The following is a 15,300-nucleotide window of genomic DNA, read 5'->3' as shown; positions in this document are numbered from 1 at the left end:
GAACCACCCGCCGGACACACTGGAACCATGACACTGACACGCCAGAACCATCTTGCAGACATGCCAGAAGCACCCAAAGGACATGCTGGAACCATCTTCCGAACGTACCAGAACCACATGTGAGACACACAGGAACCACCTCTCACACACTTCGCAACCACCTGTTGGATATGCCGAGACCATGTGCCAGATACACTGAAACCACCTCCCGAATACGCCAGAACCAGGTGCTGGCCATGCCACAAACACCTGCCAGACAAGCCGGAACCACCAGCCTAACACGCCAGCACAACCTGCCGGACATGCCAAAATCACCTGCTGGATAAACCGGAACCAGGTCCTGGATATGCCAGAACCAATTTCCAGAAAAGGCCAGAGCAACCTGCCAGACAGCATGGAATCCCCCGCCAGGCATGCGGGAACCAACTGTCAAACACGCCGGAACCAATACCTGGACACACTGAATGCACCAACCACACACGAAGGAATCAGGTTCCGGACACATGGTAGCCACCAGTCGGACACGCCGGAACCACCTTCAGAACATACTGGAACCATATGCGAGACACACGGGAACTACCTGCCAGACACCACGGAACCAGGCGCCCAGTACGCTGAAGCCACCTGCTGAACACGCCCAAATACTGTGCTGGACATGCCAGATCCATATGATGGATACACCAGAAACAGGTCCAGCACAGGCCAGAACCAGGTTCCAGAAACAGCTGAAACAGCGGCTGGATACACCTGAACCACCTGTTAGACCAGCCTGAACCACTAGATGGAGAATCCTGAACCATATGCCAGGCACACTGTAACCAGGTGCCCGACACGCCAGAACCACCTTCTGGACACGTCTGAACCACCTACAAGTCTTGTGAGAACCACCTGCCGGATACACCAGATACAGGTGTCGCACACACCGGAACCAGGTGATGGACATGACTGACCACCTGCAAGACATGCCAGAACCAGACATGCCAGATGGGGAAGAGGTGATTTTGGGGGAGAGGAGCTTTGTAGATTTCTCACTTGGGCACTTACCTGTTTTGTTCTCCATCCAGGTTTTTTCTGGGAGCAAGTTCTTGAGAAACCTATAATGAAAAGTATGAGCTATCTACATAGGGAGAACTCAGACTTCGTTCAGCAATTCCCTGGGCGTCTGGAGACTCGATAGAATACTTTTTTCTTTTTCCATTGCCAACACCCATGCCCATTCAGGCCTATGTGAGTTTTTACAATGCTCCTCCAACTGGTCTCCAAGCCTCCAGCGTGCCTCATTTCTCTTCATCGTAGAGGACAATAGCAGATCAATGTTTCTGAGGCATGGCTCCACCAGTGCCCTCTCAGATGCGGAAACCTTCCTCTCACTGCCTACCTGATAGACTCCAACTCCCTGCCTTAGCACTCAAGGGCCCCTCCGCCTTTCATGTATCCCACAGTCCTGCCAAACCGAACAGTACCCACTACCCAAAAACACACATTGCATTCTTCTCTTTCACCTCTGCCTGATCAGATGATGGACTTGAAACAAAGCCATCATTTGCTAGTTAAGTGACTTTTGCACAGGTCATTTCACCTCCCTGACCCTCAGTTTCTGCATATATAAGTGATGAATAGTAAGATTCACCTCATATTGCTCTTATAAAGAATTAAAATTGACTTAGAGAGCATATGCAAAAACAGCTGGCTCCCTGCCTGACATGCTGCAGTCACCAATAATTATTCGGATCTAAATATTGGCTCATGCCATGCCCTGCTTCTTTTCCTATTAAAACCTTATCCTTCAAAAATCGGTGTGTACCCTTTCTTGAAAACCAGCCCAAGGTGTAAACTGAAGTTCATTTTCCTAAGCTGCTCAGTAACATTTATAACGCAAAGTCTAATGCGTTAGACCTTTTTTTTTTTTTAAGCAAAAGAAGCTAACTCTGGCTAACTTCAGTTTTCTTATTAAAGAAATTGACTAGAAGGATTTACGGTAACTCACATAACTGAAGGGAATTTTTGAAAAAATCAACAAACAGAAAGCAAAAATAAGCTTTGGAAGACACAATAGAGCACAGCGTATAGTTATTATTACTGCCGTTCACCAAATATTGTCGGCTCTTCTCTGGCACACAGAAGGGATGTATCTTCTTGGCCCCTTAAAGTCAAATGTGACTTTGTGAGCCTTTGGCAAATGAAACTTGAGCAAAAATGAGGCTGTCTCTTCCAGACAAACCTTTGGCAAACACTAGGAGTGTGTTTTTCCTGCCTGGCAGTTGTGCAAGAAGTTGGATCGAGCATCTTTTAGCTGCCATCTACTCAGTCCTCCAGACTGAGCAAGGATAATACAGAGCCAGCCCCTGATGACATGGAGCATGTTCGAGAAATAAACCTTGGTTATTTTTAGCTGAGACTTAGGAGTTTGTTGTGAATACAGCACAACATGGACTATCTGACTGATGAAAACATATGTAGGGGAGGAAGACATTTCCTCTTCCCAAGTGTGGGTTCGTCTGGCTGGAGAACGAATTAAATTCACATGAGACAGAAAAGCAAGAGAAAATTAAACAAAGCTATATGAGGAACTGTGGCCCGGTGCCTTTCTTCCTGAAGGAAGAAAGGGCACCAAAGAAGTGGGGTGCACATAGTGGTTATATACCGCCAAATGGGGTGTTTCACATGTGATTGAAATGTCCCTCCCACAACAGTCACAAGATTGCCCTGTCGGCACTTGATGGACACAGCAGGTAGTGGGTCTGCTATCTCAGTGGGCATAGCAGGACTCAAGTCGATTGTCTGGAGCTGGGCGGTCACAGGTGAGCTCAGCAATCAGTTCCTAGCCTAAGGAAAGATGCTTAATCCTTAAGAAATGCCAAAGTTGGGAGGGGGAGGAAAGTCAGTTACAGGAGGTTACCAGACTAGCACAATAAAATGCAGATTTAAGTCCTTGTGCCTTTGGTATTAAGAGTTTTTAGAGAGAAGGTCATCTCCTTTCTTCTTCCTGGTACAGAGAGGGAGGCAACTTTTACAGATAGAGATTTACCTTACAAATGTAAATGTGCCCTAACAAAGGGCAAGTTCCATTCCTCCTTCCCTGTCCCAGTTTATCAAAAGCAATCAGCCTCAAATAATCCTGATGCCAAAGAGACATATCTTGGGGAGGCCATTTCCAGGTCCCCACACATACATATTACCAATTTCCTGTGCTGTTGACCAAAATGACTTCAGTGAGCCAATATTAGAATTCCTTTTCACAAAGGTGGATAAGTGACAGATTAGAAGTCTACACTGTCCCAGGAGTGTAGACAGATACCATGCTTATATATAGCAAAAATATTTCCTCATTTTGTCCTTTACCTGTCAATAAAAAAGTATATCTATAGAAATCTGGAGGTAAAGCTCCAGACAAAACCAACATGGTGACAAGGAGGAACATTACATACTTGTAAAAGGAGCGACAGATGAGAAAATAATAATAATGGCTGGGAACTTAGAGAACCTTGCATTGAAAGGGATCTCATATGGAACTCAGGAAATATTTATAGCTGAAAGCACTACATGACAAAATCTGGTGGATGGAATTAAACAATACTTAGAAGAAAGATACCTTCAACATACGTATCTAAAAAGAAAAATTAGAAACCAATGAGCTGCTTGTTCAAGAAGCTAGACAAAGAGCAAGACAGTAAAGTCAGGAAGAAAGGAAATGAGAAAGAGAAATGCCAAACCTTTGTTTCTATTTATTTGCTCTTTATTTATTGCTATGGACTGAATTCTCTCTCCCCACCATTCATATATGGAAGCCCTGACCCCCCCTTGTGACAATGTGCAGACACAAGGTCTTTAGGAAGTAATTATGGTGAAAATGAAGTCATAATGGTGGAAACTAAATCAGATAGGACTGTGGCCTCATCAGAAGTGGAAGAGATCTCTCTTTCTGTTTCTTCACACGCATACACACACCCCGCCATCTGAGGACTCAGTGAGAAGGGGACCTTATGCAAGCTGAGGAGACAGCCCTCGCCAGAACCTGACCATGCTGGCATCCTGCTCTCAGGCTTCCAGCCCCCAGAATGGTGAGAAAATAAATTTCTGTTGTTTAAGTCACCCACGCTATGGCATTTTGTTATAGGAACCCAAGCTAAGATGCTTATCTTTCACAGTTTGTTCCTAGGTTCTGGTACCAATTCCAATGTGCGTGGGGTTGTGGGTCAGGGGAGTCCCCCCCACCAACAAGCAATTCTTGGGAGACCAGCTGGGTGTCCTACAATTCAACTCGATTCTGACACTATGTACCCAGAGACAGCATCACATCCCACAGGTTAAGGGTTCAGCCCCACAAGACTGCCCCCACTGCAGGTGCCAAGAGCAAGTCTAGGTTGTCACCTATGCTTCTGAGCAACTGGCTGTCAGTAGGAGGTTCCCAAGACTCTCTACTCCGGTTCGATGAATTTGCTAGGGCGGCTCACAGAACTCAGAGAAACCTCTTACTTACTAGATTACCTGTTTATTAGGAAAGGATATGACTTGGGAATACCTCGATGAAACAGACGCACAGGGCAAGACATGGGGAAAGGGCACTGAGCTTCCACGCCCTCTCCAGGTAACCACTCTCCCAGAACCTGCACATGGCCACCAACCTGGATGCTCTTGGAAATCTGTCCTTTTGGGTTTTTATGCATAAGCCGTTTATTTATTCTCTTACCCTCAGCTGCTGTTTTTCCTTCCCCATTTATAGCCCAAAGCCAATCAAAGAAGGACATGTGCAGTGTGATGCTGTTCCTGTACATTTTTTAAGTGCATAACAATGTAAGAATTTGTTAACGGAGACATACATGTATGTCTTGACTATGCATAAAAATGTAATCTTTTGTTAATGGAGCCATGCACATGGATATTCTTGGAATCATAAAGAATGTAATTAATTTTAGGATATTGATACCTATGATGAGGGAGGGAGGAGAACGGGATGGAAATGTGAATTTTAGGTGTGACGGCAACATTTTGCTTCTTAAAAACAGAGATATCGTTGTGGGCTGAATCATGTCCCTGAAAATTCATATGTTGAAGTCCTAACTCCAGGACCTCAAAATAGGGCTGTATTTGGAGAGAGGGCCTCTAAAGAGGTAATTAAGGTCAAGTGAGGTCACATGGGTAGGCTCCAATCCAATGTGACTGATAGTCACGTAAGAAGAGAAGATTAGAACTCAGACACACACAGAGGGAAGACCGTGTGAGGACACAGGGAGAAGCGGCCGGGGAGAGAGGCCTCAGAAGAGACTATACCGGCCAACGCCTTGATCTTGAACTTCAGCCTCCAGAACTGTGAGAAAATAAATTTCTATTGTTTAAGCCACTCTACGTGTGGTATTTTGTCATGGCAGCCCCAGCAAATGAATGCAACATCGGAAGCAAATAGGGCAGAATTTAACGTCTGTTCTTTCTGGGTATTGGGGCCAGAGATAGAGGTCATACTATGTACTCTTCTGCATATTTGAAATATTTCCATAATAGTTAAGAAAATAACAAGCAGATCCCGAAAAAGAATAACCAGAGAGTAGAAATTTATGTGTGATTACCTTACAGGCCAAGGTGGGTTTCGTGTTGGGCAGGTGGTTCTCTTCCACAGGGTGTGTCAGTCACCCATGAATTCCCGTCTCTTGGCTCTGCCATTCCTGACTCCTGTATCATCGTCTGCAACCAATCTGCACAAGGAGAAAGAAGGAACACGGAGAAGACACACCTGCTTTCAAAAGTTCCAACCTGGAAATGGCACACACCACTTCCACTCCCATTGCATTGGCTGAAACATAGTCACACGCCACACCTCACTGCAAGTTGCTGGGTGACTGCCTTCCTGGGCACCCAGGACAAGGATGTGGACAAACAGCCAGTAGTCCCACCCACAATGTCATCTGGTTGACCCTGGTCTTCATGCTGCTGCTCAGTCTACAGCGTGTCTGCCAGGTCTATGGTTAGGGTTTAGATATTTTACAAAGGCGCGGGGTTGGGGGTCATGGTTTGGGACTTCAAAGAGGAGGAAGCCAATTCACAAGGAGACAGAAAACCAAATGTTTGCTGGGCCATCTCTAAACAAATGAGAGAGAACTTGTGTAAAATGGGCCCGGCTAGGTACCTTCTTCTCTACCACATCTAGAGTTCCCTACGTTGACAGCTCCTTCCTGGAACAGGCCTTCTGTCTTAAATTCTTTTAGGCAGTTAGGGGCGAGGCCAAAGTTTCTTTTATATATAAATTTTATGTGTATATATGTAATTTATAGAACTAAATAAATGAATTTAAATATAGATACAATGGATTATATATTCTATTATATATCAATATTAATATATATTATATATATATAGATAATCTCCTTGGTTCTCCAGAGAACCCTGACAAATACAGGAGGAGTTAATATTCTTTTATCGATGGCATTTACATTTAATCATTTGAAATTCTTAGTTATGACATTGTTATGGCTTGCAAGGAAGTGTCCTTTCCAGTGTTTCATTTAGAGGCCTCAAGATACCAATTTTAAAAAGTTTCCCATTTTATTTGTTTGGGTTGATAGGCTTTTTCCAATTGAGTGCACAGATAAACCAATTTAGGAATTTCAAAGGAGCCCCATTTAGGCCAGTGAAGCTTTAAATCACCCTGAGTAATCTGAGCCCAGTGGGACAAAAATCTACATGTAGAAGGTCTGTATTCTTTAAAGACAAAACCAGCAGGAGTCCCAGAGTGGGGCTGTTCTTTGGTGGTCCTCTTAGAAAATGGATTTCTCATTTGTATGAACTTACCAAAGGATCAAAGGCCCAAAAAAGGAGTGAAAGAAACAGAAGTTTCTAACAAAGCTGACCATGGAAGGATGGCCAGAACCACTATCAAAGGACGCCTACATAAAGAGTCTGGACCTCTACCAAAAATGGGAGGTCCAGGCCCAGGAGGACTTACCACCAGGAACCAGAGCCACCAGGAGGAGACGACAGAGCACAAAAGATTCTTTGCAGGCACCTTGCTTGTGTCTGTGAAGTGGCACCAGAATTGAAGGTCAGTAGCTAGGGATCCCACTTCTGTCACCATGTAAAGTCAGCAAATAAGAGGCATAAACTGCAAAAGAACCAAAAAGTTTATTTGGGGTCTCAAGAATTGCAATTCAGGAGATGTAGATTCGAGTAGAAGCTCAAATGCGCTCCTAGGAAGACAAAGGAGGCACGGGTAGATAAAAGGAAAGGACACAGGCTTACAAAGGTCTACAGTGAACAGTTAATGACTGGTTCTGGCATGGGGTGAGCTGACTTGCCAGAACATAGTTGGTCCTAGGCAGACTGCCCCTTCTTGGAATGAGGAAACACTTCAAGATGTGACCTCTGCTGTCAGGTAAAGCTCAAAAGTTCAGTTAACATCTGGTGGTGGATGTGGTGTACAAGCATAAGCCCCACTTCCTTAATGGCCTCCCAGCTCCATTTTAGAAGCCTTGAAAATGGTACTCCATTTTGTCATTGTCATCCACCACAGTCACGCACCATGTAACAATATTAACGATGTTTTGGTCACTAATGGACCACATATATGACAGTGGTCCCATACGGGTAGCACCACATAGCCTGGGTGTGTAGTAGGCTCTACCACTTAGGTTTGTGTAAGTACAGTGTGATGTTCACACAACAGTGAAAGTGCCTAATGATGCATTTCTCAAAACATGTCCCTTTCATTAAGTGAGGTATGCCCGTACTGATTTTAGTCTTGTGAATGTTCAATAATGAATTATTCATTTCAATTATTTGAGTCAGCCCCACTGGCTGAAGACGGTAAAGGCTGACTGAAGCAAAAAACTAAAATTTGTTATTCAACATTCACAAAACCAAATGAGTAAAGAACTTTAAGTTCTATATCAGGGTTCATGTAAGGCAAAAACATTCTAAAGGAAAGATGGATTTGAGGACATATATGATTCTGAGTGTAAATGTCTGGGTACTAGCAAAAATTCCAGGGAGCATTTCAGACTTTCGAGGCAGTGGAATTGGTGAAACCAAAGTCAAGCTCTCCAAACAGTCAAGGGGGCCCAGGTAATATCTGGAGTACAGGTGGAACAGGCAGAAAATTCCATTAATGTAATTGTATGATATGATGAACGGACAGAGTTGGAAAATAGGATGGCAGGGTAGGGCAGAGGGACCTGGAGGGCCCAGGATGGATGGAGAGATCAGCTGGGCTGGTGGGGGGAAGGGGCCATGGGCACACCCTCTTCATGTCCCCTCCCCCACCCTCTGAAACCCTTTGTGACTCTTCAGTGCTCTGTGATGCAGGCCTGGGATTATAGGCAAGTGTGGACACTCTCAGAGCTCAGTTGCCTCAGGCAGCCTTGCGATTCAGAAAATGGAGTTCAGTCAATGGAATGTTCTCTCATTTCTGAATAGCCATATTGAGTTGTTTTTGAGCATCTGCTCAACATTCTTAGATAGTGACCACAACCTCACCATCGTGTGTGGGTTGTGGTTGCTTCTTCTGTTCCTGTGCTTCCTGGTGGGGATTCCATCTTTACCAACCTTCTGGAAAACCAAAATCTACCAAAAGGTAAGGATCCCTGGGCAAGCCACCAACAGGGATTTTTTATTGTTGTTTCCATTTCTAGTCCCACATTTTTAAATGAGTTGGTCCAGAGAGACTCCTAAGATGGCAAGTCTGAATAGAGGATAGAACATCATCCTTCTAGGGGACTAGGCCAGGCAGGACTAGGGGTTCAGCTGGGACTGTTTCCCATTTAAAACTCACAGACCATCTGGGTGTGGTGGAGGATTCCTGGATAAAATCCCATCACTGATTTCACGGCCCTGCATTAGGTTATTTAGAGAGTTTGGGATCTGTGTAGGAGAACACTGTTCCCAACACTGGATCATGAGTCACATTCCCATGTCGGGCGTCATTCGACCAAACCGTCCTTTGTATTGGGCAGATCAGGAGAGCAGGGCTGAGCCTCTGAGCAGACAGTGGAGTGTGAGCTCTGTCCCAGGATACAGGGTCCCATCTGAGGAAGCACAGATGTGACTGTGGGCCTCAGAGTCTATGCCCGCCTTGAGCAGAGGACTTCTGACTGAGAACATCAAGTGTGGACTCTAGCCAAAAATCATCCTTCGAGTTTTTCAAAGAAGGAAAAATTGAAAGTATCTTATCACCTTTAGAAATTCAGAAAGGGAAAGAACACAAAGTGCTAGTAATAAAAATAGAGAGTGACATTAATCTTGGATGAATATCTGAGTTTCCTAGAGAGAGGAGCAAGCCAACTAAGTCCTCGCTCCTCATTCTTTTCTTTTTGTTCTCAGCGTCAGGGCAGAGCCAAGAGGAGAAGAAGAGGTGGAACATCAAGTGGTAAGGTTCCACCTATCCCACCTGAGCTCTCCAAGGGTGACCCTTCCTGTCGTCTCCATGAGGTCCCAGGTCCATGGTCTCTGAGGATGTCAGTCGTTAGATAGAGTCCCTCTCAGAAGATAGAGGCCTCAGAGGAAAGGCTCATGGCAAGGTAGTCAGAACCCGAGACATTTCTCAGATTCCTGCTCTGCCCAGCTCTGGGCATGAAGCAGTGATGGGCCTGGACAATGGGTGTTGCCCAGTGGGTGGCCGTGGGAGACGTCAAGAGTCAGAACTTCTGTCTCCTGACCTTGTGAAACTACGTTGACTTCCTGGATGATCAGACTCCTTGAGGTAACCATTGACCTATGTTCCTCACATGGTGGTTTTGAACATCCCATGGGATAATGTATGTGACAGTACTTTATAAATGAAGCAACAAACACATGTGAACCTTATTAATATTATCATTGACCGTTTGACCACATCTACTGATTCTTGGGGCTTTCAGAGTTAATATCCCAAGGGTCTCCCATAAAGGGACTCCTGTGTAACACCTACACTTCTACCTTTATTACATGTAATTCACTCTTCTGGTTTCCCAGGTTGGAGAAATTACCAGAGGGAAACAGAGGAGAAAAGGAGGCTAATTTCTATTCTGAAAATGTGACTAGTCTTTTCTTTCCTGATCGCTCTTTAACATGTTCTCTGCAATTCCAGGGATTCAGTACAGCCTGCAGTAGTCATGGGAGGGGTTTGCCATAGGAACGGGTATGTGAATGAAGGCCTTGGGGTGAGGGCTGCTGAGTGTATGGTGAAGTCATAGACGTGGGGCATTGTGAAGGGGCAGCAGGCTTCAGGTGGCCCCTCCCCTGACAGGCCAGCAGGTCCTCCTTTCCTTGTTCTGGTCCTGGCTACAGTTTTCTACTTCCTGTCTCCCGCAGGCCCCTAGGCCGGCCTCTCGATACCACCCGCTTTCGTCAACTATTATGCCCAGACCCCTCCTGTGAGGTGTGTAATAGCACAACTGCTGAGATCAATCGGCTCCTGGAGGACCTGGAAGATGATACCGCCTCTGTGTCCTCTATGGCTTCCACAGCTTCTGGGACTGAGTCATCATTCACTCTGTCCTCCGCCTTCTCAGAAGTCCCTCCAGGAGACCTAACACCATCCCCTCCACCTGACCCTTCCCCACCGCACCCCTCCGTCCTCTCACCTAACCCAATGACACCCTTAGCTGACTTTCTTTCACCCTCACCACCGGGTCACTCTATGCCACCAGAGCCTTTTCCTCCCTTGGAGTCCAAATTCCCAGCAGACCGTTCCCCACCCCAACCCCTTGCCCTTCCCCCTCTCCCACCACATGACACCCAGGCAACGGGGCCTATTCTCCAACCAGAGGCCACTCTGTCTCTGAATACGATCTTCTCTCTTGACCGCACCCTTTCCCAAGATATTAACGCCTTACCAAATTTGTCCCAGATAATCAATCCCACTGATTCACTGGCTTGTCATCACACAGCACCAAGCCTGTCTGTCTCACCACCGACAGACCACCCTTTAACTGCGACTCAATCTAAATCGGTTTCCATCTTATTGAAGTCTGTTCCAGAGAACTCATCTCCAGATAGCCCTGGTGGGTTGTCCACTTATGTCCCAACAATCAGAGGCACTGACCATTCAAGCCTGTCAATTTCAGAATTATCCTGGTGGCAAGCTTGTGCCAAAGGCTTGTTCTTAGCACCTTCCACCTTGGCACCATGTGATTTTAATCGAGAGTTTCTTGCCCTCCATTCTTCAGAGTCCTCTCTGGAGAGACACCCTACAGCTAACCTTATAGAGCCTGGTAACCTCTCATTTCTTAGCCCTCATGTCCTGGCACTCCTGGAGAGACAAGTCCGAAAGAGGAGTGATTTCCTGATGTGGAAGGAAAAGGAGAAGGAGAAGGGTTCTTTTCCAAAAAAACTTAGGCCAGGCCACCAACTAAATCCTTCGGGGAAAATGTCAGAGTCAAATGCTGATGAGTGTGACTCAGCATTCTCCCTTCCTTTTTGGAGCAGTGCAGGCAAACCAAAGGAGCTGCACATGCATGAGCAGCCCCCATATCCTAAAATCTTGGAGGACCATTTACAGGAAAAATGTATGCAGCTCTTCTGGGGTCTCCCATCTCTGCACAGCGAGTCCTTGCCCTCTGCTATCCGTGACTCAAGTGACTGCACCACAATCTTCCTTTTCAATACCATCTCAAATGCCTCCACGGGCCAAGAATCCCCAGTACCTCTCCATCGCCCACCTCCATCCTTGCCTGAGATCCAGCCCCAACCCTTGCCTCAAACCCTGCCCCAATCCCAGCCCCTACCTCTCACTCAGGTCAAGTCCCAGGCCCACCTTAAATCCCCACTCCCAATCCTACCATCTGGTCCTCTACCCCAGATAAGGATCTGTGGAGTGTGTCACCATAGACCCCAGGATGAATCAGAGTCTCTCACCTCATCTGAAATTCAACAACTGGAATGGAAAGTGTTGCAGAAGCAACAGGAAAGTTTGTGGGGTTCCCCCTCTGTAGTCCAAAGATCTCAGGAAGAATTTTGTTCTTCAGCTCCCAACTTTCCTTACCATCAGACCTCCCAGGCCCATGCCTCCATCTCCACCCTTCCCGTAGAGTTTCCTCTCAGTGATGAGCTGAGGAAGAAACTGGAACATCACCTTCGAAAGAGGCTCATCCAACACCGGTGGGGCCTGCCCCGCAGGATCTGTGAGTGTCTGTCACTGATGATGCCTCCAAGAGATTTCTCAGAGATAGCTAAGTCAGAGAGCAATCGTGGACTCTCACGGATCTCGGTGAACAAAGATCTAAATGTTGGATTGAGCCAATCCAAAAGCTTCCATGAGAGGGGTTCAGAACTGCTTGAGGTAGAGAAGGAGATGGGGAAGGATCAGGGGCATAGCCCAGAGAACGGCCCAAAAGCTCATCTGTTGAGTGACCCAGAGAGCTCTTCAGATAAGGATCCGGCATATGACTCTGAGAAAGACCTAAATAGTCACGTGGCAAGTCTGTCAGGGAAAAATTCAAGGGCCTTGGAAGAAAGTCTAGATCAGAAACAACTTGAAAGTGTCCTGAAAGCACATTTGAGCAAGAAGTTTGAGGAAATCAGTGAGGCTCGGCTCCCTGGGACGGTGCGCAGTTCATGGCATGCCAGCAAGCAGACATTGCTGCTTTCTGACAAATCCCGCACCCAAATAACACAGAGGAGTTTGCCACCTTCAGTGGGTGGGGACTCCTCCCTGAATACCTTCCAGGAGCTTTGCTTCATTGATTCCAGCGCACAACAGATGATGGAAACCCATATTAAAAGCTTTCGTATGAGAATGGAGTGGGGCCTTCCCTGCAGGGTCCTTGAATCCATACAGGCGTTTAAATTGGAAGATGCTGCATCCCAGTCCTTGACCTATTTCTACTGTCCCCCCTCAAATAACCCAACTTTGGAAGTGGACTCCAAATCCGAGGGCTTCGAGCCCCATAGAGGAAGCTCTAAATCTGTTCTTCAAGAAAAAGCGGAAACAACAAATTCAGCCCTGGTCCTGGATCGTCTTTGCCCTGCTACTTCACCTATGGGCAGGCAAGGACAAGGGGTGCCGAGACAATCACCCTCTGGTATCAACCAAGAGATTGCAGAGGTTGTTCAGAGGAGTAAGGGTGCCAGGCAGACTCATCTGCCTGTCACATGTGGCATCACAGGCAAAGCGAGTCAGAAATTTACTCAGCTAGGCAACAGATGCCCCCCAGAGCTGCCTGCAAGGCAAGCTGGTGCCAAACATGAGACAAAGGATGAGAGACTGAGTCCCAGTGATAGAAGAGAAGGGCGACAGAACAAAAAGATGAAGTCAGAACCCTTTTCCGTGCACAGCACGGCCAGGGACATATTCAGGGCCAAGGAGCTCAACGCTCTGCAGTCAAAAACAGGTAATGTGTTGACAACCAGCAAGCCAGGAAGCTCCCAAAGGATACGTGAGAATCACAGTAAAATAGAAATTACTGGGACCATTGAAAGCCCTGCACCAAAAAGACAAGTTCCCCAAGACCCGAAGTCATCGGATCTTAAGGAACATCTGTTTAGGGAATTAAAGTCGAAACTAGAGAAGAGGAATCAGAGCCAGGTCCAAGGCCAACACACTGACAGGTCCCCTGCCTCAGAGAGCTTGACTTGCAAGGCCTCACCGACTCATGCCCACGGTGTCTCTAGTGGGGACATGGGAGCTTCCCAGGTGCTGCATGTCCATCTGGAGGACACTGGGATCAGCAGGCAGCAGCAGCAGGAGCCTTGGGTCCCTAAGAAAGACCGAAAGAGGTACGAGGATAAGAAATTCCCACCAGCTACAACGAGAGTGAGCCCTCCGGGCACCAACAAAGAAGAGCTTGGTGGAGGGGATGCAGGGTTGGGGACATCCCAACCTACAAGAAAGAGTTTCCCTACTCAGATCACAGCATCAGAGGAGACGCGTGGGAGCAAGTCTTCCCAGACCTCATCACAGAAGGCACAGCCTCCTCCTGAAAGTCTGTTCAGAAAAAAGATGAACCACATTTTTCAATGGCTTCGTCCTGGGACAAAAGGCAAAAACCAAGAACATCCCCAGGAAAAGGGCAGCCCCATATCATCTGCACAGAGCAGAGGCCTGGTTAAAGGGAGAGCTGCCGTTACTGGGACCACCACGGCTCAGAAGACCAGGACGGTCCCTGGGAAGTTCCCAGTGGAGAAACTGGGGCAGCAGTGTGCAGCAGAGGTCACCCGCCCTCAAGAGCCCCTTCCTTCCCTGAGGAAGTTTGTGAAAACTGACCAGAAGGCAGAAGAGCAGGCCCAGGCAGAGCCTGTCCAGGGGCATCCTTCCAACTACAGGGCTCCCTCCTGTAAAGTGCCAAGCACCAAGTCCTGCCACCAAGAAGTTGTCTTTGCTGGCCAGAATTATCCTACATGTTCTAGACGGATCAGAGACCAGAACAGACACCCTAAGAAAGTCATGGCGTTTAAAGATCAGCTATTGGATCAGAAGCGTCCCTTATCTGTGCCCCGCAGGGAGCATGTGCCCCATCCAAGCTCCACCTGCAGGCATCAAGCCGGCCCAGGGGCCTCCAGCTGTTCTCACCACTGCTAAAGGCACTATGTTTAGGGATCTGTCTCTATGTCAACAGAAAACGCTTTTCCAGCGTTTCGAGAGCGGAAAATTTCCCACCGCAAAATAATTCCTTCTTGTGGAGAATATTAATTCTCCCCAATAAATGATTCTCTAATAATAGTGATGTCTTTTCTGTGTCCTGTGTTGGGGGCATGGGTTTCAGGTAACTCAGGGCTTGTGCTTAGGGAAAAGGAGGAGTGAGTTCAGCTCTTACTGATTGCTTCCTCTGGCTTCTAAAAGGTCACCAGTGCTCTGGAGCTCTTGTTGACAAAGAGATATCACGTGCCCCCAAAAGCCCATTTCCTCCCTGCTGAAGTTTGAGGAGGTGGGCTCTGCCTCCTGCCTCTTCGCTTAGCCTTAACGAAAGTGTAGAGCAGCCCACACCTTCCGCTCACTGAATGTTTTACATCCTTCAGAGAGTAGGGAAGACAGGTGTTCTCTATCCGAAGAGGGTCAAGAATAGGTATGCAATTCATAAAACAACAATGAAGAAAAAACAGTGGCTTCATCATGATTTAGAGGTCAGTGACCAGAGGACCCCACAGGTGGGTGAACCCTGAATGGGATTTGGGGGGTGGGGGAGGGTATTGCTGCAGTGGATCCTGGGCTGGTGGGGGAGGGGCTAGGAACAGCACAGACGCGCCTTAAGAATCTGTCATGCGAGTCATATTAATGTGTTAGGGAAGAATACTTTAAACTTTACATTGAGGTTTCCCTACTGGAAAGGCACCTGGGGGAAGTGGTTCCCCTCTAGGTATTTCTTCAGACTGCCAAATGATATTTTGTTGCAGAGCAAA

The 15,300-nt window shown here is 47.0% G+C and overlaps 2 long non-coding RNA genes across 52 annotated transcripts in view; one reads left to right on the top strand and one right to left on the bottom strand.

Annotated features, from left to right (window-relative positions):
* LOC138918326 (uncharacterized) overlaps positions 1-15,300 on the bottom strand; it is a 146,539-nt gene that overhangs the window by 81,179 nt on the left and 50,060 nt on the right. For 35 of the 50 annotated variants that reach the window (XR_011427576.1, XR_011427577.1, XR_011427575.1 and 32 more), the window contains 2 exons: positions 6,938-7,093; positions 5,565-5,690 (listed from right to left, as the gene is read on the bottom strand). This is a non-coding gene — a long non-coding RNA (uncharacterized lncRNA). Of the gene's footprint in view, positions 1-1,044; positions 1,095-5,564; positions 5,691-6,937; positions 7,094-15,300 lie in introns of all 50 variants that reach the window. The other 15 variants (XR_011427614.1, XR_011427600.1, XR_011427580.1 and 12 more) reach the window with 1 other exon arrangement.
* LOC138918330 (uncharacterized) lies at positions 8,326-14,621 on the top strand. Of its 2 annotated transcripts, XR_011427625.1 has the most exons (4): positions 8,326-8,560; positions 9,307-9,352; positions 9,937-9,997; positions 10,276-14,621. It is a non-coding gene; the product is annotated as an uncharacterized lncRNA (long non-coding RNA). The 2 variants fall into 2 exon arrangements; XR_011427626.1 differs by lacking the exon at positions 9,937-9,997 and having other exon boundaries at positions 8,331-8,560.

This window comes from Equus caballus, chromosome 17, assembly GCF_041296265.1.
Source record: "Equus caballus isolate H_3958 breed thoroughbred chromosome 17, TB-T2T, whole genome shotgun sequence".
Classification (NCBI taxonomy): Eukaryota; Metazoa; Chordata; class Mammalia; order Perissodactyla; family Equidae; genus Equus; species Equus caballus.
Note: the sequence above shows the minus strand (reverse complement) of the source record. Positions and strands in the feature narration are given on the sequence as shown.